Genomic DNA, 25,361 nt, shown 5'->3' on the forward strand with positions numbered 1-25,361 from the left:
AATGCTATGAAGGTACATATTTTCGTCACTTTAGCATAACGCCAATTTTCCAATATTTTTTTGTCAAAGTGGTGACCAACTGTGCTACTTCACAATCTTATCTTTTGAGGATGCGTATTCCCCAATAGCTATCAATGAAAGCGTCTTTGTTTTGTGAGTGTTGGATTCTTCATACACACACATATACGCACATGCGCACGCACGCACGTGTGTATATGTATGTACACACACACACTTTTTTTTTTTGGAAAACAAAGTCTTCTGCTAAAGCTTTAAGACTTATGCGGATGGCAAAAGTTTGTTCCCCGAGGATGCATGGCGGATTGAATGTGCTGAATATTGCGCATCATGTCTTGGCAAGGAAAATTCCTCTCCTACTCACCTTTTTTCGTCAGACGCAGCCATGGACTCATATGCTTGCAACCATGTGCACGGCCTTACGCACTTCTGCACATGGTGCATGGATCACTGATCACTGGGAGGTCATTTTGGGCAGATTTGTAGGTATGTACACACACACACACACACACACACACACACACCCCATGAAACCGGCCTCTGGTAGAGTGCGGTAGACTAGCAGTCACCCTTCCACTTGTAGTCCAAATATAAAAACAAATTTAATTGGAGCTAGAGTGCCCCAAAAACTGAAATGAAACTGACACCTGTTGGCCCCAAAGCTTGGCGTCCCTTTCGGTATTTCTTTATTCAAATTCAAAAAGATGTAAACCTGAGTACAACAAAACCAGCTAGGAGAATACACCTGCATGTCCAATCTGGCAGCCCACAAGACCTCTTAGCATAGAGGATTCACACACACATCTGTGTCCCACAAAAGCAACACTCTTTGTGTCCCTTTGATTAGCCAAGACCATGTAGCAGGGCAGCCTTGAGCACACATCTGGCATATCCCAAGTACATGGTTCCACAACTCAGCACAAACATACATCCACTGTCCGATCTCTGTTTCCACCCTTTCAATCTGCCATACCCCTCCTCTCACAAGGGGCCAGATAACACAACTCTGGAGCAGACATAAGCCAATGGAAAGAAAGAAAGATGAACTAGTCCAGAGCTTACCAGATCAGCACGTGGTTCTGCACTCACGAGGCAGTTCGTATCAGTCTGTACCTGACAACGAGTGTCTGTACTCTTTCCCCTGCAACCACCTGACTGTTGCACCAAATAAACTCTGATAAAATCCCACGTGTAGCTGGAGATACTACCTGCTTGTACTTGTCCGTAGAGGACAGTAGAGTCTGACTGTACCTGGCCGTACAGAACTGTACAGACTGTACCTGCTGATTGGACTCTGTTCGCCTACGCCGCCTGAACCTGAAGATGTCCAGCTGACTGTTTCTGCTGTCGTACAGCAGCGCCTGTACTGACTGTACGGAACTGCAGACAACTGCTCTGTCCGTACTGTTTTCAGCTTGCTGTCTGTACCTGCAAACGTCGCCTGAGCCAATAGCCAATAGTATTGCAGTTGCCTGAACCAGCGCCGCCTGTACAACTGTGCACTGTACCTGCTGCCCGTACAGAGCTGTACGGCCTGTTTGATAGGGCAGTTTTGCATGCAGCCAAACACCAGCAGCAAGCATATGCAGTCAACCAGCCTTCTCCTCTTCTCCACGCTTGTTTCTTGCACGAATCCCCAAAAGCAAGAGAGAGAGAGATGAGAGAGGCTTGTAACTCCAAAAGTGGAGTGGCCTCTCTCCAAAATTATCCTAGGGCCCAAACATTAAAGTTTCCTAAGGCGACTTAGGCCTAGGGGCCACCCATGGTTCAAACATTAATAAATATTAATGTTTTGGTCCCCCTTCACATCTGCAGATGTCCACACATCATTCTCTTTGTCCGGGCACCCCAAATGTGAATCATTTAACATTTATTTTGCTCTGCACCCACCATGCCCACACTTGTGCTGTTCCATTTTCACAGGGTCATGACATACCCCCCTCTTGAAAAATGGCAAGCGTCCTCGATTGCATTCTGGTGATACAGCAAAATATCCAAAGTGAAATATACAATATGGCAAGATCAGCGTCCCAATCTCTCTAAGCCATGCACATGTAACATCATTCACTTCAAACCAATGGCGTAGTAGTAGTCCAAGTTGTATACCACTGTGAACCATACACAACCACAACATCCAATGTGACTAGTACACATATATCATAGAAGTCTCATAAACAGATGTACTGTCAGCCAGCAGTACCTTCGGTTGAGACAAAAACTGCACCAAGCGACCTCTAGATGTCATTTGAGCCTGTCTGTATCAAGGGAGTGGAGGTGCTACCCCCTGCTTGAGCATCAGATAATACTCCAGACCCATGCTCTGCTGAACCTGAATGAGCCAAAACAAGAGTCGGCTTCAACTTAAAGGCATCGAGATAAAGCTACAAAACCTGAGGTGAATCTGTTAAGTCACCTTCCTCCATCCACTTCGCATCCATCGGTGAATAGTTTTTGAACTTCACAAGATAGCGACGGGAAACTTTACCTCGTACCTTTCTTTCCTTATGTGCCATTATCTGCTCGGGAATAAGAACCTCATCAAGTTCCTCAACTTCCGGTTGAGCCTCATCTGATACATCCTCAGGCACATCCCCACGGAAAGGTCTAAGGAGACTCACGTGAAATGCATTGTGAATCTTCCAGTGATCTGGTAGCTTCAAACGATAGGCCACCTTACCAATTTTTCCTAATACCTGAAAAGGTCCATAATAACGCATGCTCAACTTAGGGAATAAGCGCTCTTTACCATTCATCTTCTTGAGTCTAGCCTTTTCAAATCGCAAAAGAACCCAATCACCCAATACAAACTCTAATGCACGTCTGTGACGGTCTGCTGCTTTCTTTTGCTTCTGTTGAGTTTTCTGGAGTGCCAACTTAACTCTCCGATAAGCTTCATCCATACTCTCCACATACTGATCAGCCTCAAAGATCTTATCCTTTGTATGCAAAATGGGTGGTGCCTTCTTGCCTCCTTCCACAATCTCAAAAGGCGCCTTGCCCGTTGAGGTATGAACAGTGTTGTTATACGCAAACTCCACCAAAGGAAGATACTTTTCCCATTGTTGCTTGTGCTCTGACACATAACACTTGAGAAGATCCAACACTGTAGAGTTAGCCTCTTCCGATTGACCATCTGTTTGTGGATGAAATGAAGATGAAAACTTGAGAGTTGTACCCATGTTGTCAAACAATCCTCTCCAGAATAAACTCGTCATCCGTGGATCACGGTCACTAATGATAGACGTAGGCAAGCCATGATACTTGAAGATGTTCGCCATGAACAACTTCACCATATGATCCACTTTGATCGTCTTACGCATGGGAATGAAATGAGCCTGCTTACTGAACCTGCATAAGATAGGCCAAATGCTATCATTGCCCGTTTGTGTCCGTGGGGGCAGATCAAATATAAAATCCATGACAATGCTCTCCCAAGGTCTATCTGAAATAGGTAAAGGCTGTAATAACCCTGGTGTCTTTTGACGGTCAAACTTTACCTTCTAACATACGATGCATTGCCTTACAAAGGCATCAACATCTCTTCTCAAGGTTGGCCAATAAAAGAAAGTCTCCACTGCTTTTACCGTGGCGTCAATACCTCTATGACCTGCATACGGTGGAGCATGACTTTCAATCATAACCTTGAGTCGCAATGGCCTGGTAACACACAATCTGCCATGCATCAATAAAAACCCATCTCTGAGAGTATAGTGCTCATGCCGCTGACCCTCAGATATCTGATCATACAACCTTTCAAAGTCCTCATCATGGGTATACTGCTCTTTCATTTCATCAAGCTCATGATGATAAGCAAGTGAAACTGCTGAGACTTGTGGCTTGCGTGACAAAGCATCTACCACAACATTCTTTTTGCCTTCCACATGCACAATCTGGAAGTGAAACATAGACAAAAAGTTTGCCCATCGCATATGCTTCTCTGAAGCTTAGTTTGCGTGAGGAAATAACGCAAGGTCTGATGATCTGTCTGCACAGTGAAATCAGCCCCAAGCAAATAGTGTTTCCATGTAGAAAGAGCATGGATTACAGCCAACAGCTCTTTCTCATAAACCTGTAAAATGCTTCTCGGCATCCTGCAATATTCTACTCTCATAGGCTATCACATGTCCTTCCTGCATGAGAACTGCCCCAATGCTACTTCCACATGCATCACACTGGACAACAAAAGCCTTTCGGAGGTCCGGTAATACCAATACTGGATCCGAAGTAAGCTTTTCTTTAAGCTTTTTGAAGGCTGTAATTTCCTGATCAGCCCATCTAAACGGAGTTGCCTTCTTTGTTAAGGCATGAAGCGGTGAAGCAATTTCAGCAAAATACCGTATGTACCGCCTGTAATAGGAACACAATCCCAAAAAGCTGCGTACATCATGCACGGTCCTCAAATCTGGCCAATTAAGAATTGCTTCCACCTTCGCTGGATCCATACGGACTCCATGCTTAGACACAATATGCCCCAAGAAATGTATCTCTTGCAAGAAAAACTCACTCTTCTTGCCATTAATAACCAGCCTATTGTTCCTGAGTTCTGCAAACACAATGGCCAAATGCCTTCTATGCTCCTCCTCAGTGTGTGAATGCACAATCATATCATCAAAGAATGTGCCCACAAACGCTCTATGAGGCCTGAAAATCCTGTCCATCATTTTGTTAAATGTGGCAGGTGCATTTGTCAAACCAAAGGGCATAACCAAAAACTCATACAACCCAAACGTGGTTCGAAATGCTGTCTTATGCACATCTACGGACTGGCACTGCTTCATGTGCAGGACAATGCACACGTGACCTTGGATGCTTAGAGTGGAACCTTGGTTGACTCATCCTAGATTGGGCTCACGTGGGACCAGTTTCCATTCCAAGTCTTGCACCTTCCGTTTAGATATGTCTACATGGCATCCAGGTGCGGGATGCACATGACACTCTCTACACTAAGATGAATTTAAAAGTAACAAAGAGATATTTGGTTATAGACTTGAGAAGGAAGTTATAGAGCATTGTGAGTCGGAAAATCATCTTTACATTTTGATTTTTCTTAGCTTAAAACCAAAAACAATGATGTAGAAGGAGATACACAACATTGCTGTAAACCTTGAAGATGTCGCTTGTTCCGGTAGATAACCTATGTATATTGTATGAGGACTCTTTGTTTCAACAAACAATTGGAATTCCTATGGGTACTTAGTGTTCCTCGCAAACTTCAAAATTATAAATTTGAGTTTATGGAACTTTTAATTGCCTCTTAACACTTCTTCTATAAATCTTCATAAATTATATCAAGTGAGATGTTGTATAGATGACTTTTTTGTCCCCGACGTTCAAGATTTTCATCAATTTATTTATCTTTAATAAGCATAACTTGCACCTACTGTATGGTTTTGATTATGTGAGTGGGGATGTCAGAGCATGTAGTCTATGCTATGCATGATGGAGTTGATGATTTGAAGCTAAGTGTCTAGACTCTCATGGAGTCAAGATTGCACTTTGGTTTTTTAAAGTGTGGGTAATAACTCAAACTTCCCTTTGGACATGTAGACTCCTTTAAATTCTTCACCCAAGTTGTGGCTAGCTGATTTATGTTACTTATTCTATCTAAAGTGGTGCAATTACCCAACTAGCTACCCCGTGTGTCTGTGTATGTGCTCTCTTGAGTGTTATGCTTCGCCATGGCCATAGGCGCAATGAAATGCGTTTCATACCTAGGCTAGGTATGAAATTTTTCGTAAACTTTTCATACGGATGAAGCATATTTTAGTTTTCGGGCTCTTTTTTAAATGTGTGATTTTAAGTCTTGGTTTGTGACTTAATCTGATTTCTTGATTTCCTCAGTTTTGAAATTAAAAGTTCGAATGTATAAAGAAACATTAATGCTTGTCATTGGCCCTAGATTGAACTCTGACATCTACTTGTGAGACTCTTGACTTTGGCATTGTCACGTGCATCCCGCACTTGGATGCCACGTAGACATTCTGTACAGAAGGTGCAGGACCTGGGATGGTGAACTGGTCCCATGTGAGCCCAGTCCGGGACGAGTCAGCCAGGGATCCATCTCAGTCGTCCGAGGTCAGGTGTGCATTGTCCTGCACATGAAGCAGTGCCAGTCCGCGCTGTGAGTCTCCCTCTGGAATGATGTCAGATGTGCTGTGTATCTGGTTTGCAACTGGATGCCAGGCCTCTGTAGGCATGTAGTTTGCATGTAGAGATGGGGCCAGCCCATAGGGCTACCCCAGTGTAGGTATTTGCATGTGCATACTTAGATGGGCATGGGGGAGGTGTAGAACCACCCCCAAGGGGCCAGGAGGGCCCAAGACATTGCCCACCAGCCAAGGCAAGGGCTGGAGGGTCAGTCGGCCAGCTCCAGAGCCTCTGGACAGGCAGCCGACAGAGGGTAAAACCCTAGGACAGCAGTCGGCCAGGTGTGGGGGGCAGTCCCACACCTCTGCGCAGCATGCCCAGCAGCCAGGAGCTGTCCAGAAGGAATGCGCAGGGTGGCCAGCAGGCTGCCAGGTGTGAAAGCATGGAATAGAGTGTGAAAACACTTTATTAAAAATATCTCAGTCGTGGGACTTCATAAAGCCAGCCGACTGGATGCTATGAAGGGTATAAAAGCCCAGCCCATAATCCCATTATCTCATCTCACAATTCACCAAGAGCCTCAAGCATTCAAGGGCCAGGACAGCCAAGGGTTTGCTAAAGCTAAGGGGTGAAGGACTGAAGGTCAAGGGCAGGTTTTCCAGCCAAGAAAAGGTCAAGTACTTTGTATTTGTTTCAGATTTACATCATTCTAATAAAGCAAATACACCATCCGTGGTGGGGGCCCTTCAGAGGGTAATTGGGACCCAATACTGTGTCCTTCTCCATCTCCCCTTTCTCTCTCTATTTTCTGCACATCATCTTTCAGTTTTGTGCGTTAATTCCGTCGCGAAAAGAGTGCTGTTTTCTGAGTTTTGAAGTACCGATCCTTCTCCGAAGCTTCCGCATATTACAGTGATATCAGAGCCTACTTCAAGGACGAAGATTCAGCAAAGAAAACCAGAAAATTTTTCGCTCGTGTGGTTGGTTTTTAGACGCCGGTGGACTACCCTTTTCGGAGTGACTCCTGTCCCTCGAAGGACGTTGGTTTTTAGCCTCCGGAAGCCTCCGGAAGTCTCCCACACAGATAGTGGATGGTCAGATTGCGTTCCGGAAAGGAACTGCATTTTCCCGCTATGGCGAACTTCGGCGACGAGAGAGAACCAGAACCATGGGACCAGAGTGCACCAGGCAGCCCAGCTAGGGCACCCAGCTTGAGTGTACAAGACATGTTCCAGCAGATGATGCGAGCAATCGCAGACCAGACAACCAAGTTGGACGAGCAGAAGGCGCGGATTTTGGCTCTGGAGGAGCGTTCTCGCTGTCCAGCGTCGCGTTTTCCATCTCCTCCTCCCTCTCCTTCCGTACCCCAGATACCAGATCCTCGTCACAGGGACCCTCTCGAGGGGTCACAGCCGCAGTCAAGCTCCTTGCTTGAGATGCAGATACGGGCATTGGAGATTCGACAACGAGAAGACGAAGCCATGCGACGAGTGGAACACGAGCGTTACCTCCGAGCTTTGGACGCCAGATTGACACCGGCGGCGCCCTCGAATCATTTTCCCGAGAAAATGAACTTCAGTAAGTATAATGGTAAACTCGATCCCACTACTCTGTATTCATGGTTACATCAATTTGAAGCTTACTTTGCCGCAGTTAGGAAATCAGATATTGACAAAGTGATCTTAGCCAGTTGGTATTTGGAAGGTGAGGCCATTCCTTGGTGGACTCAGTGGGCTCATGCCCACACCAGATCAGGTATGGCAGCTTATGGGTGGGACGAGTTCGTCCGTGACCTTAAGCAGCGGTTTTTACCGCCCCACTACCTTGAGCGACTCGAAGACGAGTTCAGGGGAGCGCGTCAGAACGCGCAACCAGTCCTTCAGTTTGCCAATAGAATTTCGACCTTGTGTCTACAATTAGGCTTATCTGATGCGGACAAGAAAGGGCAGTTTTTGTATGGCCTGGACACGCACATCCAATGGGAGGTGCGTATGTTTAGACCAGCCACCTTTGAGGACGCACTCTCGCTTGCGCAGAGTGCAGAAATGAAACATAATGGTGGCAAGCCTAAGACTTCCCAGCCGGCTTCTCCCAAGGCTAACGCTTCGGGGGGCAAAAGCCAGAACCAGACGGGGTCTTCCCCAGGACAGAGCCCGGGAGCCTCTGGCTCCAAGAACTTGAACAATGCGTCTAAGCTTACTCCAGACCAGAAAGCGGAGGCAGGCAAGACAGGTGGCAAGTTGAGTGCTGAGGAGCTTGCTCAGTACAGGAAGGAGGGTAGATGTTACTTTTGTCACACAAAAGGACATACTTCTCGGGATTGTCCGAAGAAGCCTCCAAAGCCCGCCGCCGCCTCCACAGCTTCCGTGGTGAGCACAGCTCCCACACAGACCCCAGCGGCTACCCCTAGTTCTTCAACCCTCGGTGCTTCAGTTGGAGCAATTATTAGCCGGGAGCTCGAAGATAAGCAGAAGGGCGCCCATGACCAGGAGTATGAGCGCAACGAATTGCTCAAGTCCTTTGGCTACATAGGTGGCCAGAGAGTCGTTGTCTTGTTTGACAGCGGCAGCACGGAGGATGTGATCACGGAAGAGGCCGCTAGGCGTGCCCGTTTCGAGCTCACTCCGGTGGACAAACAAGTTGAGGGTTTTAGCACAGGTATGACTACGAGCGTCAAGTATGAAGCTCTAGGTGCTAAATTAGTCATTCAGGGCATAGAGTTTGTGCGTGACTTTATGGTTGCCCCTCTTGTAGGAGCAGACATAATTTTGGGTATCCAGTGGTTTCACAAGTTTCTTCCTGATGTCAAGTGGGACAAGCACACGTTCCAGATTGATCGGAATGTGTCAAACACCCCGGTGACCATTAAGTGTGAGCCAGGTATTCCAAACTTTTCGCTCATAAGCCACTTGCAGGCTAAGCGAGCAGTCAGGAAAGGCGCACAGTGTGCGATGATTTACATCCAGACAGCCCAGACGGTGGCCAGTGCTTCCGAGAAGTACTCGGTTCTCCATGAAAAGTTCCAGAAGATTTTTCTTCGGGACAGTCTCCCTCCCCAGCTTCCCCCGTCCAGACCGGAGGATCACAAGATTGATCTCCTCCCAGGCTCGGAACCCCCGAGCAAGTTTCCGTATCGCCTTTCTAAGGCAATGGAATCGGAGTTGGACCGCCAACTCCAAGAATTGTTGCAAGCTGGCTTCATCCGCCCCAGCGTGTCGCCATTTGCAGCACCGATCTTATTTGTCAAGAAGAAAGATGGGTCTTCTCGGTTGTGTGTCGATTATCGTGCACTCAACAAGCTGACTATCAAGAGCAGATTCCCGATGCCTCGAATTGACTATATTCTCGAGAGGCTGAATGGAGCTAAGGTGTTCTCTAAATTGGATTTAAAGAGTGGGTACCACCAGGTTCGGATTGTTGAGGGGGACATCCCCAAGACAGCTTTCCGTACAGAACGGGCCCACTATGAATTTGTGGTCATGCCATTTGGTTTGACGAACGCCCCAGCTACATTTAACCGCATGATGATGCGTATTTTCCGGGAGTTGATTGGAGTGTGTGTGTTCATATTTTTGGACGACATACTCATATTTTCAGCTACAGTTGAGCAGCATGACATTGATGTGGAGAAAGTCCTTAAGTTGCTGGAAAGCAACGAGCTCTATATCAATGAAAAGAAGTCAGAATTTTATCTGTTCCAGGTACATTACTTGGGATATATAATCAGTGCCGAAGGCATTCGACTTGATCCGGCTAAAGTGGCCGAGATTGTTAACTGGGAAGTACCTCAGACTGCTTATGACATTAGATCATTTGTGGGTATATGCCAGGCATATTCCACCCACATTGACAAGTTTTCTGATCTCTCGGCAGACCTCACCGATCTGCTAAAGGGAGTGAAAACAAGGAGGCAAAAGATTCGAATGACTCCACGAGCGTTGGAGGCATTCCAGAACCTCAAGGTGGCTTTGTCTGAAGCGCCTTGTTTAGCCCTTGCCTCATGGGACGAACCATTTCAGGTGATCACCGATGCGAGTAACATCGCAATTGGAGGTGTACTACAACAGAATGGTCATCCGGTCGCTTACATGTTTCGTAAGTTACTGCCCGCCGAAAAGAACTACTCAGTCTATGATCGTGAACTCCTAGCAGTCATTCAGGCCTTGAAACATTGGAAACATTTCCTGTATGGCCGTGACTTCGAGGTCCGCACTGACCATCAGGCATTGCGCTGGATTCAGACGATGCCAAGTGCACAGTGGAGTGATCGACAGCACCGCTGGAGTCAGATATTCCAGCAGTTCGGGGGTATGATTGAGTACCTTCCAGGAAAGGCCAATCCAGTGGCCGATGCTTTGAGCAGGAAGGGACAAGTAGCTGCGATTCAGACCACTAGACTAGACCTTGTTGGTACAGGACTAGAAGACATGAAGCACACGTACGCGGATTCCGAGGAATTCGGTACGCAGTGGGAACAGGCATTGGATGCCACAGGACCATGTCATTTTCTGATACGCGATGGTTGGCTTTACTACAAAGGCCGCCTGTGTGTCATGAAATCATTCCGGGCAGCTCTTCTCCATGATGCCCATGACGCCATTACAGGTGGTCATAGGGACATGAATTCGACTTTGGAGAAATTAGAACGGCAATACTATTGGCCAAAGATGAGGCGTGATGTGTTTACATATGTACAACGCTGTGACATTTGTCAAAAGGTGAAAGCTCCTCGTGGAAAGAAGATAGGGTTGTTACAGCCTTTGCCAATTCCTGAGGGTCCTTTCCAAGACATTTCGATGGACTTTGTCACAAATCTGCCTCCCAGTCCGAGTAAGCGTAATACACAGTGTTTGACTATTGTTGACAGGTTCAGCAAATTTGTGATGCTTATTCCTTGCAGGGCCAATGTGACCGCCGAGGATGTTGCCCAGCTATTCATTCGGCATTGGTACCCGATTGGTGGGATTCCTAGGACCATAGTGTCAGACCGAGATGCCAAGTTTACCAGTCATTTTTGGAGGGCATTGTTTGATAATTTTGGTACTAAGTTGAATTTTTCCAGTGCATTCCACCCACAGACAGATGGCCAGACAGAGATATACAACCAGTTGGCCTTTGATGTGCTGAAGTGTTATGTCCACGATCAGCAAGGTAAGTGGGAATCGTTTTTGCCTTTAGTTCAAGCTGTTTTAAATGACTCTTTTTCTTCAGCTATTGACAGGACTCCATATGAGGCAGCGTTTGGAAGACCTTTCCAGTCGTTGTTAACCAGGACGTCGTCTTCAGTATCGGAGGCGAACAGAGTGACGGAGTCTTACCAGGAGATCCTAGAGTCCGTCAAAGACAGATTGGCTAAAGCGCAAGAGGCCTACACTCGACAGGCCAATAAAGACCGAAGGGACATGAAGTTTTCGGAAGGAGATTGGGTATATCTTCGGATTATGAAGCAAAGATTAAAGCAAGTGGGCAAGCGATGCCCAAAGTTGTCTTTCAGGAGCTTCGGACCATTCCCCATCCGGAAAAAGATTAATGAGGTGTCTATGCAGTTAAAGCTACCTCCGAGTTGGACTATGCACGATGTATTTCATGTCAGTTGGTTGAAGCCATATGCAGGTCCACCCCCTTCAGAGGTCAAAGACGAAGCGGAACCAGACATCATTGATGAAGCAGAAGTAATGGTTCCAGAACAGATCCTTCTGCACCGTTTCAAGCATGGCTCAGGCCGAAGACTACGACAGTTCCTCACGAAGTTTCAGGACCGAGGAACTCATGAAGCGGTATGGCTCGACAAAGAATTTTTCGAAGATTATCCGGCTTTATTGACGGATTATTTGGAGGCTATGCAGCTTCCGTCAAGTTAAGCAGAAGGGGATGTCACGTGCATCCCGCACTTGGATGCCACGTAGACATTCTGTACAGAAGGTGCAGGACCTGGGATGGTGAACTGGTCCCATGTGAGCCCAGTCCGGGACGAGTCAGCCAGGGATCCATCTCAGTCGTCCGAGGTCAGGTGTGCATTGTCCTGCACATGAGTCCAAGGTCAGGTGTGCATTGTCCTGCACATGAAGCAGTGCCAGTCCGCGCTGTGAGTCTCCCTCTGGAATGATGTCAGATGTGCTGTGTATCTGGTTTGCAACTGGATGCCAGGCCTCTGTAGGCATGTAGTTTGCATGTAGAGATGGGGCCAGCCCATAGGGCTACCCCAGTGTAGGTATTTGCATGTGCATACTTAGATGGGCATGGGGGAGGTGTAGAACCACCCCCAAGGGGCCAGGAGGGCCCAAGACATTGCCCACCAGCCAAGGCAAGGGCTGGAGGGTCAGTCGGCCAGCTCCAGAGCCTCTGGACAGGCAGCCGACAGAGGGTAAAACCCTAGGACAGCAGTCGGCCAGGTGTGGGGGGCAGTCCCACACCTCTGCGCAGCATGCCCAGCAGCCAGGAGCTGTCCAGAAGGAATGCGCAGGGTGGCCAGCAGGCTGCCAGGTGTGAAAGCATGGAATAGAGTGTGAAAACACTTTATTAAAAATATCTCAGTCGTGGGACTTCATAAAGCCAGCCGACTGGATGCTATGAAGGGTATAAAAGCCCAGCCCATAATCCCATTATCTCATCTCACAATTCACCAAGAGCCTCAAGCATTCAAGGGCCAGGACAGCCAAGGGTTTGCTAAAGCTAAGGGGTGAAGGACTGAAGGTCAAGGGCAGGTTTTCCAGCCAAGAAAAGGTCAAGTACTTTGTATTTGTTTCAGATTTACATCATTCTAATAAAGCAAATACACCATCCGTGGTGGGGGCCCTACAGAGGGTAATTGGGACCCAATACTGTGTCCTTCTCCATCTCCCCTTTCTCTCTCTATTTTCTGCACATCATCTTTCAGTTTTGTGCGTTAATTCCGTCGCGAAAAGAGTGCTGTTTTCTGAGTTTTGAAGTACCGATCCTTCTCCGAAGCTTCCGCATATTACAGGCATTGTGTAGGTTGAACGTTCTATGATTGTATATGTTTTTATGCTTAAATACTATATATCTTGGTTTTTGGAGCTTGTACCCTCCTTTGCATGAAACACATTTTTTATTGAAAATTTACAAATTTGGGTTTTGAGTATTTATGCTAATTGGGCTAAGTAATACTTGCCATTGCATTAATATCTTGTAACTGATCATGGTTGAGTTTGCCCTTTACATTTGGAGAAGTGATAGAAGCTGAGTTCAATGGCTTATCTATGAAGATTTGTCTACTTAGCCACCATGTCTTGACGCAGTGTATGCTATGCATGATAGAGTTGACGATTTGAAGCTTGATGAGTAGACTTTCACGGAGTCAAGTTTGCACTATGGTTTTTGTTTAAGGTTACTAGCCTGGACTTTCCTTTGGTATATACAAAGATCCTAACTCCTCTAGTGGTGGAATTTACTCTTGGGAAGCTTGTGAGCTTGTTCTTGATATTTATGGTAACATCTTGAGCCTGAGTATACTTGTATAGATACGATAAGAATCCCTCACATTTACTTGCTTCAATAGTCTCTCTCTCTCTCTCTCTCTCTCCTCTCTCTCTCTCCCTTAATCTTATCTATCTTCTTGTAGATTTTAGTTTTTGATTGTACTTCTTAGTAAGCACTAGGTCCACTCGAGATACCAGACTCTTTTGAAACCTAGTGAGCAACATGTTAGTATACACTCAATGCCCACCTCTCAGCATGTATCTCACTTTGATGTATAATGCTTGTTAGGCTCCCATTATGAGGAGTATCCATGGTGCATATGTCTTTAGTGGGAACCTTGGCTTAGATGCCGATGGGGTCATTATTGTGACCATTGATGATGGTTAGGAGATGGTTAGGGGTACGAGCGTTAGCTGGGCCCAGGGCATTGTCCCGGCTTGGAAGTCCTAGGGAGGCTAGCAGTCCAACTGGTGGGGTTCGGGGGCGGGAGCTCGCGAGGCGATGGTACGAGGAATATTCCCTAGAATATTTTCTCGAATACCAGTTCCATCATTAGTGGTCGGTGGTCGGTGGGCCGTGTTCTTGATACGCAGCAGGTGGTGACTTTGATTATGCAATATAACCGCCCTCGTTGTATATGCGTCTACCACAACGCCTTCAGTACTATATATAGACATGGTTGCCATGATCTAAGACATCCAATGCTCGTGAGTGTCCATCTCCTTCGACACTTATTACATCCTTCATCCAGAGCTTGTTGTTGGGTTTTATGCTGTGTATGCACCCAGAGGAGTGCTAGTGATCATCAGTAGATTACTGGGGCACTTTTTACTTCAGTTAGTGGAGGTTTTTTCCCCCAGTTTAGCTCAGTTTCACTTATATGCAGTTTATAAGTGTTTTGGTCCACCCGGCACATTTATGGCCGGACATGTGAACACTTATCTTTAGGGTCACTATCATGTGGCTATTGTACTTCACATTTTTATCAATCAAGCATACTGAAGTCGTGTTCTCTCTGCTCTTGGTTTCCACGCCTGTTTGTACCTTGTGTAAACCCTAACCCTAACCCTTGAGTGCCTTCAATTGGTATCAGAGCATTGAAGCTCTGCATTGCCCTGCCCGTACACTGCCAAGCTTTTGTTGCTGCTGCCCGTACAGCATCCGTACATCTAGTCAAGCGCCGCCTACAACTTCTGTACCACGTCGCCTTCAGTCGGGTACTGCACGTCGCCTTCAGTCGGGTACTGCACGTCGCCTTCAGTCGGGTACTGCAACAGCCATCGCCTTCAGTTACTGTACCTGCCCGTACAGTCAAGCGCAGCCACCATCACCTGTGCGCCGTCAGGTAACCTCTGCGCCTGCTGCCCGTACCTGGTCGCCTTCAGTCGGGTACTGCAAGTCGTCGCCTACAACTACTATACTGCGCAGCCTTCAGCCCGTACACCTGTGCGCCGCCTACTGTACCTGCTTCGAATGAGTGCGCCTGTCATCGCCTGTACCTGAAATGTACTTCTGAACCTGCAACGCACGCGTATACTGTACCTGCTTCGAAGACTGCGCCTCTGTACAAACCTGCGCAGGACGGTACTGTGGAACTGGTCACCCTGCTCCGTACAGTGCACAGTACAGTACACGACTGCAATAGTACAGTCAAAGTACCTGCACAGTACAGTCGACCAGAATCTGCTACGTCAACATTCGACTGCAGTTTAGTCTACTACTTTCGTACATGCTTCCGTACAGCACCTCGACTGAGTTGCTGAGTACCTGCACAATACAGAAGTGGTAAGCATTACATATTTTGAATACTGGGCATTTCTATTTTCTCTGTGAAAATATACAGGCACAACAGGCAGATTTTCTAGCAAGGAAATATACAAGTTTTTTACACAGTTTGGGTGCAGCAAATTTGGGCATTTTTGGGGCATTTTGGCATTGTGTACGCCATTTGCTGCTCTACTCAGTCATTGGTGCATTGAGCTGCACATTCAGAGGATTGAGAGTGCAGGCAGATTTGGGTGAACTGTATTCAGTGGAGTACAGTTATTATCAGGGTTTCTGCTATTGGGTTTTTTGGTAAACAGGTACAACATTGTGCGTAAAGCATAATGGCAAATCAACAGCAAAGTGATGTATTCACATATTTGTCTAAGGAAGACAAATTGGATGGCACGAACTACTCCTTGTGGAGTTTTATGCTGAAAAATGTGCTTGTGGCAAAAGGTCTTTGGGATTTTGTTAGTGGTGATGAACCACGTCCAGGTCCATTGGCTCCAGAGACTCCTCCCCAAGGGGGTGCTCGTGGACGAGGACAACAGGTACAGGCTCCAGGACAGCCATTGCCTGTTCAGAGAACAAATGCTCAAAAGACATGGGATGCCAGGGATGCACAAGCTTTGTCACTCATTGCATTGTCAGTACAGAGGTCCATTATACCTCATATTCGTTCAGTTGGCTCTTCACAGAATGCATGGGTGACTTTGGAGCAGATGTACGCTGCTCGTAATGAGGCTAGGATCTCATTTTTGAAAAGAGAGCTGGAAAATCAGAAAATGAATGAAGGAGATGATATGTCTAGCCACTTAAACAAGCTGCAGGATTTGAGAGAGCAACTCATCAATGTGGATGAGATTATTCCTGAGACACAGCTTGTGTCCACCATCTTGCACTCTTTGCCAAGATCTTACTTGGCTTTTCATACCTCTTTGAACCTCAGCATGAGGAATGCTGTTGAACCCCTCAAGTATCAGGAACTTGTTGCTCTCTTACTACAAGAGGAGCAAATGAGGAAGAATATGAATATGAACACAAATGCTGAACAAGCATTTACTACAGGTCAAATCTTGCACTCTTTGCCAAGATCTTACTTGGCTTTTCATACCTCTTTGAACCTCAGCATGAGGAATGCTGTTGAACCCCTCAAGTATCAGGAACTTGTTGCTCTCTTACTACAAGAGGAGCAAATGAGGAAGAATATGAATATGAACACAAATGCTGAACAAGCATTTACTACAGGTCAAAAAGGGAAAAGAAAAACTCAGCCAAAGAGTGCAAATCAAAATTCAGGTGATGGTGGTTCTTCACAGGATACCAAGAAAAGTGATGGACAGCCCAAGAAGAAGGGCAAATGTCATTACTGTAAGAAGCCAGGTCACTACATCACGGAATGTAGAAAGAGGATTGCCAAAGAGAAGGCAAAGGAAGCTGGGATGTCAGTTAATGATGCTTCTAAAGCTCCTCCAGAGACTGCTTCTTTTGTTGAGGACAGGGATTACTGTTTTTATACATGCAGCTATGATGCCTCTTGGTCTTCACAGGCACTCAGTTTGACAAAGCATGCATGTACTTGGTATTTTGATAGTGGTGCCTCAAAGCATATCACATCTCGCAGGGATTTGTTTAGTCATGTTGGCCCTGCCCCTGTTTCAAAACTGTTCAGTGTGCCAACAATGCTTCATATCCAGTTCGTGGCATTGGGGAGATTCAGCTCACAACCATTGATGGCTCCATTCTCCGCCTTACAGATGCCTTATATGTACCAGGGATAAAGAAGAATTTGTTGTCCATTTCTTCTTTAGCACATTGTGGTATGCAAGTCCACTTTGATGATGATAAATGCATGGTCAGAGACAAAGCTAATGCCTTGACCTTGATGCTTACTGGTACATTATGTCATGGACTTTATCAGTTGGATGCATTTCAGCCAGTGGATCAGTCTGCTTATCATGCATTCACTCTTACTCCAGCTATGGTTGATGCGGAGTTATGGCATGCTCGCATGGGGCATGTAAATTTTGGTAGTCTTATGCTTATGCAGCGACATAATATGTTTACAGATCTACCTCTCATGGAGAAGCCTCCAGATCACATTTGTGAAGGATGTATTTTGGGAAAAATGCACAGGTTTTCCTTCCCACGTGATCAGGCTCTAAGAGCAACTGCAAAGTTGCAACTTATACACAGTGATCTTTGTGGTCCCATGATGCAGACGAAGTCATTAGGTGGTTGCTTTTATTTTGCAACATTTATTGATGACTTCTCTCGTATATGCTGGGTCTATCCTTTGACACAGAAATCACAGGTATATGATGCATTTTTGGCCTTTGTAGCACTTGCTGAGACAGAGTCGGGATGCAAGGTGAAGACTCTTCGTTCTGACCGAGGGGGGGAATATATGTCACATATTCTGAATTCCTTTCTTGGGAGTAGAGGTATAAAACATCAGTATACTACTCCTTACACTCCACAGCAGAATGGGGTTGCAGAAAGGAAGAATCGGTCACTCATGGAGATGGCCAGATGTATGCTAAAGGCAAAAAGACTACCACATATCTTTTGGGTGGAAGCAGTAATGTGTGCTTGTCATATTTTGAATCGATGTCCCACAAAGGCATTGGTTTCTATTACTCCTTTTGAGGCTTGGCATGGCCGCAAGCCTTCTGTATCGCATTTTCGTATCTTTGGGTGTCTTGCATATGCACACATACCCAAAGAATTGAGGAGGAAGCTGGATGATAAAGCCACAAAATGCATTTTTGTTGGGTATAGCCGTGAGAGCAAGGGCTACAGGTTATATGACCCACTATCCAGGAAGATATTCATCAGTCGGGATGTGATTTTTGATGAAAAATCAGAAATATCCATGGCTGGTTATGAGGCAAATCAGGCTGAAAATGATGTGTTTGAAGGTCTACTACCCATGGAGTTTCATTCCACAGTTGGTGATCCAACTCATGAGGGTACTGGACAGCCAGCAAATGATGTAGGTGGTGCAGAAATTCAGCAGCCAAATGAGCCAGAAGCTGAACCAAATATGGGACAGCAGGCACCACAGGTCAGACATATACCTAGATGGTATTTGAGGACATTACAGGACAGCCACTTAGAGGGTCCTCTTGCTGGTCGTACTCGTAGGGAAACAAGGACCAATGAGCATGCACACATCATGGATTTGAATCTGGTTATGGCAGCCAGTTTACAGGATGATGATGAGCCTGATTCATTTGTGGATGCACGAGATAATGTGCATTGGAACAAAGCCATGCAGGATGAGATTGATTCTATTAAAAAGAATCAAACATGGGATTTGGTTGATCTGCCCAAAGGCAAGAAAGCAATTGGTACTAAATGGGTCTATAAGTTGAAAAGACATGCAGATGGATCCATTGACAGGTACAAATCCCGTCTAGTTGCAAAGGGCTATGCATAGAAGAAGGGCATTGATTATGAGGAGACATTTGCTCCTACATCCCGTATGTCGACACTTAGGTGTGTCATTGCATTGGCTGCACATCGTGGTTGGGTTGTTCACCAGTTGGACATAAAGACTGCATTCCTACATGGGGACCTCGAGGAGGAAGTTTATGTATTTCAGCCCATGGGATTTGCAGAACATGGTCATGAAGGGAAAGTATGCAGGCTGAAAAAGGCCTTGTATGGTTTGAAACAAGCTCCACGAGCTTGGTATGCAAAAATAGATGCTTTTCTACTCACTCAGGGATTTGTGAACAGTCCATCAGAGGCCACTCTGTATGTAAAGAAAGAAGAGACAGATCTGCTGGTCATCAGTCTTTATGTGGATGATCTCTTGCTCATGGGATCAAATGATGACAAAATTGCAGCTTTTAAGGAGATACTGCAACAGACATTTGACATGTCTGACTTGGGCCTTGTACATTACTATTTGGGCATACAGTTTGTGCAGGATAACAGAGGCATTGGGTTGTTGCAATCACGCTATGTTACTAAACTTCTGGAGAAGTTTAAATTTCAGGATTGCAAGCCTATTAGTACTCCTATGGAGCCTGGGATGAAACTGTCACTACAAGATGACAGTGTTTCCTTTGATGCCACTACATATGCTCAGGCTGTTGGGTGCCTCATTTACTTGTGTAATACAAGGCCAGATATTCAGTATGCAGTCTCTCAGTTGAGCAGATTCATGCACAGCCCACGGTTGTCACATTGGCAAGCTGTGAAGCGTGTATTCCGTTATTTGCAGGGTACCTTGTCTCTTGGATTGCTTTATCCTGAGGGGGGTGACATGCAGTTACACGCTTACAATGATTCAGATTGGGCTGGTGATTTTGATACCAGACATTCCACTAGTGGAAATTGTTTCTTTCTTGGCTCTTCATGCATTTCTTGGCTAAGCAAGAAACAGACCACAGTGGCCACTTCATCTTGTGAGGCAGAGTACAGAGCAGCCTACACTACTACTGTTGAGTGTGTTTGGCTGCGTCGTCTTATGACTGATATGGATATTTCAGTGGAGGAGCCTACACCTATCTATACTGATAGTCAGAGTGCCATTGCTGTGGCCAGGAATCCTGTGTTCATGCTCGCACGAAACACATTGAGATTCACTATCATTTTGTTCGGGAGAGACTCCAGGCAGGAGATATCAGTCTGATCTACTGTCCTACAGATTAGAATGTGGCAGACATCTTCACCAAGGCATTACCACGTCCGAAATTTGAAGCATTCCGCAATGCTTTGAATTTGTTTCCTTTTGGTGGATGATGTACAGTGATCACATATCACTCCAGGGGGGTTTGTTGGGTTTTATGCTGTGTATGCACCCAGAGAGGAGTGCTAGTGATCATCAGTAGATTACTGGGGCACTTTTTACTTCAGTTAGTGGAGGTTTTTTCCCCAGTTTAGCTCAGTTTCACTTATAGGCAGTTTATAAGTGTTTTGGTCCACCCGGCACATTTATGGCCGGACATGTGAACACTTATCTTTAGGGTCACTATCATGTGGCTATTGTACTTCACATTTTTATCAATCAAGCATACTGAAGTTGTGTTCTCTCTGCTCTTGGTTTCCACGCCTGTTTGTACCTTGTGTAAACCCTAATCCTAACCCTTGAGTGCCTTCACTTGTCTAGATCGCCATCTAAGCTCTACTTGAGAGCGCACGGGTGGACAACACCATCACTTGTATCTCTTTGGTATAATCATAAATTTTTAATTCTCTCCATTGTGTATCTATTGCATTGTCTATTGTGCTTTGTCCTACTATCTCTCTTTCCGTTGTGCCATATTCTTATATGGTATTAGAGCGTAGGCACTCTTAGCAGGAATAGTGTATAAAGTTTAGTCTTTCTTTGCATAGAATCCTAGGAGTGATGGCTTCTATCTCTATTGTCGCTGTTGCTGCTGCACCAGTCTTGTGTATTCGTCCACTTGCCTTCACGGAAGGCAAGCGTGATGGGACGAACTACACTCTCTGGAAATTCAAAATCGATGCCATTCTAGACTCTTATGAGATCCTAGAAACTGTTCTGAGAATGGATGCAGAATCAGTGGGAAGTCCTGATTCCAACAACCTTGCAAACATGCTTTCGCCAGATGCTACACTTCTTCGGGCATGGAGAAGGCGCAATGCTGACGCACTGTGTCATCGTCACCAACGTAAGTGATTTTGTTCTCACTCCGATTCAACATACTACCAAGACTACAGGGGCTTGGATCATGAGAAATCAGTATGAGACTCGCAATCAGATCAGGATTTTGAACCTGGAGAATCAGCTTACCGCTGATGAAAAGATTACTGAAGGAGAAGTTGCTGAAGCATTATCTCACGAATCAAAAATCTGCGAGATCAAATGATTGTTGTAGGGATTATATACACAAGTGAGGAGTTGGCTCGGAGGTGCATCCGAATTCTTTCACATAAGTATGATGGCTTGGCTATATCACTAAACACTCAGGTTAGAGTAATGTCTATCACTTGAAGAATTTAGTGCTATGTTACTTGAGGAGGAGATGCGGTTGAAGACCCGTGATGGTGGTGATGCTGCATTTTTGGCCAATGCTAAAGGCGCGACATCTTCTAATGAGAAGAAGAAGAAGCCAAAGAAGAAGTTTATAGGGAGTTGCTATTACTGTGACAAGCATGCTGTCAAAGACTGTAGAAAGAAGCAAGCTGATGAGAAGAACGGCACCTTGAAGTCTTTATGGAAGGGAAAGGAATCGGTCAACAATGTCGAGACTGAGCTTGAACTTTGGGTCGCCATTAAAGAGGTATGTTCATCTGCTCAGGCTCTAGTGTTGACGATTCATGGATTTTGGATAGTGGAGCATCCCGACACATGACCAGTAAGAAGGGTTGGTATAGTTCCTGGAAGCCTCTACAGGAACCCATCAGTGGCGTTGCTAGGAATAATGCTAAATGTCCAGTCGAAGGGTCTGGAACCATATCTTTTGTGGCAGCTATAGGTGAAGAAAAGAAGCTGTCAGATGTGCTCTATGTATCCCAAATAAAGAAAAGTCTACTATTAGTTGCTACGATGACAGATCGTGGGCTTGAAGTACGCTTCAAGAAAATTGAAGCAGAAATTCTAGATGCTGTTGGCAAGGTAGTCAGCAAAGGAGTAAGGCGCAACAATCTCTACGAGCTGAGTGCCCTTACAATGTCTGCAGATAAGAGCACAAGTAAGCTTTGGCACGAGCGATTTGGTTACATTGGATTTGCAGTGCTAAAGGAGATGCAAAAAAAGGGTATGGTAGCTAATTTGTCTGCATTTTCAGAATTGTAGGAACCATGTGAAGCTTGCATGATAGGCAAGCAACAACGCAAGGCTTCTCTAGAGCTGGTACATGCCGACCTTTGTGGTAAAATGTCTACTACTGCATTAGGGGGATCTTCTTACTTTATGTTGTTAGTCGACGATTGTAGTAGTTTATTTCCTTCGTGATAAGGTTGAAGCTTTTGACAAGTTCAAACAGTGGCATAAGCTTGTGGAAAATGAGCAAGGAAAGAAGGTGGAGAAGTTTCGTACAGATCGAGGAGGAGAATTCTTTTTAACGGAATTTGATAGCTAGTGCGAGGAGAATGACATCAAGCGCCAACTCACCACTGCTCATACACCTCAGCAAAATGGTGTTGGAGAATGCCTCAATCGAACTGTCATGGTGATGGCTCGATGTATGTTGAAGCAGTCATTTTGGGCTTGAAGCAGTCAACATAGCAGTTTATGTCCTCAATCGGAGCTACACAAAAGCACTCAAGGATGTTACACCTCAAGAGGCCTACTCTGGTCAGAAACCTTTAAGTTTCTCATTTCAGAACATTTGGCTGTGAATGTTATGTGCATATTCCAGATGCATCCAAGACCAAGCTAGTACCAAAAGCAAGAAGTGTATCTTTCTTGGATGTAGTCAAGAGTCGAAGGCATATCGGCTCTACAATACAGAGGCAAAGGAGATTGTGGCCAGTCGAGATGTGGTATTTGCACAACAACCACGCTTAGTGGAGGAAGGAGGTCCGTCCACTCTATCATCAGCCGGAGAAAGTCCACCATGAGCCCAACCCACCAGTCAGATTTCCTCTCAAGGAGGAGGAGTTTTCAGAGGATGAAGACTCTCATACATCACAACAGCCCGCTGCTACACCACAAGGAAAGACACTTTTAAAGTGGACACAACAGCTCTTTGATGAGCGTAATCCAGCACCTGAGAAGCCGGAATCTTTAGGAGATGGACCACGTAGATCAAGGAGAATAGAGGAGCAGAGAAGAGCATTTGATCCAAGGTGGAAAGGTATGGTAAGGTAAGGTACGCATTCAGGTACGGGTTGAGATTTTGAGGTACGTTAAATACATAAGGTCCGTAAAAACTATATAGTGTACATACAGAAAAATGAATGAAAAAATAATTCATTTCTGAACATTCAACAACAACACAATCACCAAAATGCGAGCTTCATCTGTCAACATGTTTCCTTCACTATCATACTCTCAGCTCTGGCTCTGCAATGGCGCTGACCGTAGCGATTGGCACATCATCATTATCTCTCGTTGCAATGTATGTATCAATGAGAGGAATGTCTATGTTCGCACTTTGCATAAGTCGGCTAAAATCGGTGACGGCGGCTGGCCTAGGTTTTTTTTTTTTGGCCCAAAATGTTTTTAAAAACTACCACCACGTACTTGTCAATGAGGTGATAGCTCGAGTGGTGAAGGTGTTTGCTTAGGACCAAGAGGTCTTGGGTTCAAAACCCCGCTTGGTGCTTCCTCGGCGGCATCGCCTATGGGTGCATAAATAAGCGGCTATAGGCGGGCGCCTACGTGGTGAAAAATCGGTAATTACGGAAGGATCTTGGGCCAAAGGTCAGCCTGGGGAGGGGAGGGGGGAATTTTTTTTGCCACGTACGGAGCCGTACAGTACCGTATTGAACACTAAAACGTATCTTATAATAAGGTACGTACGTACGGATGCAACCTTGATCCGATCTCATTGTCAATATGGCCTTGATGGTTGAGATAATGGGAACAGTGAAGGAGCTAGCCACCTTGGATGAAGCCTTAGCAAATCCAAAAGGCTTGATCCAAAGTGGAAAGCCGCGATGCAGTCTGAGTATGACAACATTATAAAGAACAACACCTGGGAGCTAGTTGATCGACCATCAAACAAAAAGATAATTGGTACTCAATGGGTTTGGAAAGCTAAGTATAAGGCTGAAGGCTCACTTGAAAAATACAAAGCTAGGTTGGTTGCACAGGGATTCGCACAGGTAGGGGGTTTCAACTTTGATGAAACCTCTACTCCCATAGCTTGTATGACAATTATCAGGGCGGTACTTGTCAGAATACGTAGCGGAGATGATGACCAGATCTGGGAACACAAGAGCAAAAACGCAGGCAGAAAAACAGCACAAGAGAGAGAGAGAGATGTAGGCGTGTAACTCTGCTCTATATACACAAGAAGATCCCGAGAAATGATACAAATGAGGTATGGGGGCTGAGGACCTATATATACCTCCCTGGAAGGCAGTCGGCGAGCACTAAAGTGCCCACGACTGAAGAAAGAGGTCCCACGACTGCATAAATGCAGTCGGCCAGCAAACTGGTGCCCACGACTGATGAAAACCAGTCGGCCAGCAGCAAGAGTGCCCATGACTCATAAACACCCAGTCGGCCAGCACTGTACTGCTCTTGGCACCCTCTGGCAGCCCTCCCAAGCCTCAGAAAAAATGGGAAAAATAGGGGAAAAATACGGAGAGTGGGGAAAAATGAGAAAACACCTCATAAGGGCAGGCACACCCACAACAAAGGCCCTGGTGTATAAATCTAGACAGGAGATGACTTCTAACACCCCCTCTCAGCTCCTGGCTGTGAAACCAACCACTGGGAGCTGAGGTGCCGCCTGAGCAAAGCCTGAGAGAGCGACTTCGTGAAGAGGTCCATCGTACTGTCCTCCGTCGAACAGAACTCTAGCAAGATGTCATCAGCAACGATCTGTTCACGAACAAAGTGCCTCTGGATGACCATGGGTTCCTCTAGTGGAAGCCCAAACCTGCAATGTAACCTCCTCCTGCTTCATAAAACTGCTCCTGGGCCTGAGTAGATCCCCTCGTGTCCGAATCTCCTCCCCAAACCGAGTCACTCCAACCGCGGAGTTGGACTCCATCCAACAATCCCCTCCTGTGCACAAGAGTCCATGATCCTTCGCATGCCGTAGAAACCACAGGAAACGCAATCCTGCCTCCCAAAGAGACATCTGCAACCAAGAGCTCAACTGCCTCATCAGGAAGCTCCCGTCCAATCTGGTGTCCATCAACCAGATCAATGAACCATACAGCTTCTGAGTCATAGAGACATCACACTGCTCACAAGGATCAACACCTGTTACGGTGCACAAACAAGTCCTGGAAACCTTCTGAAGACCACGCAAGGCCTTCTGAAACCTGTCAACCACCCCCTCTGAATCCGGAACCACAAAGCCTGGAGAAACCACCTCCTTCTGCAAGTAAGCACCTGCCACCTGCCTGGCTTTCCGAAAGGTCCTCGTGGAAAGAACATCCTCATCTAC

The 25,361-nt window shown here is 46.0% G+C and overlaps 1 protein-coding gene across 1 annotated transcript in view; it reads left to right on the forward strand.

Moving 5' to 3' along the window:
- LOC147606896 (kinesin-like protein KIN-13A) overlaps nt 1-25,361 on the forward strand; it is a 42,674-nt gene that overhangs the window by 4,707 nt on the left and 12,606 nt on the right. The gene's annotated exons all lie outside the window — the stretch shown is intronic.

Source organism: Cibotium barometz, chromosome 56 (genome assembly GCF_041138505.1).
Source record: "Cibotium barometz isolate CiBa-2024 chromosome 56, ASM4113850v1, whole genome shotgun sequence".
Classification (NCBI taxonomy): domain Eukaryota; kingdom Viridiplantae; phylum Streptophyta; class Polypodiopsida; order Cyatheales; family Cibotiaceae; genus Cibotium; species Cibotium barometz.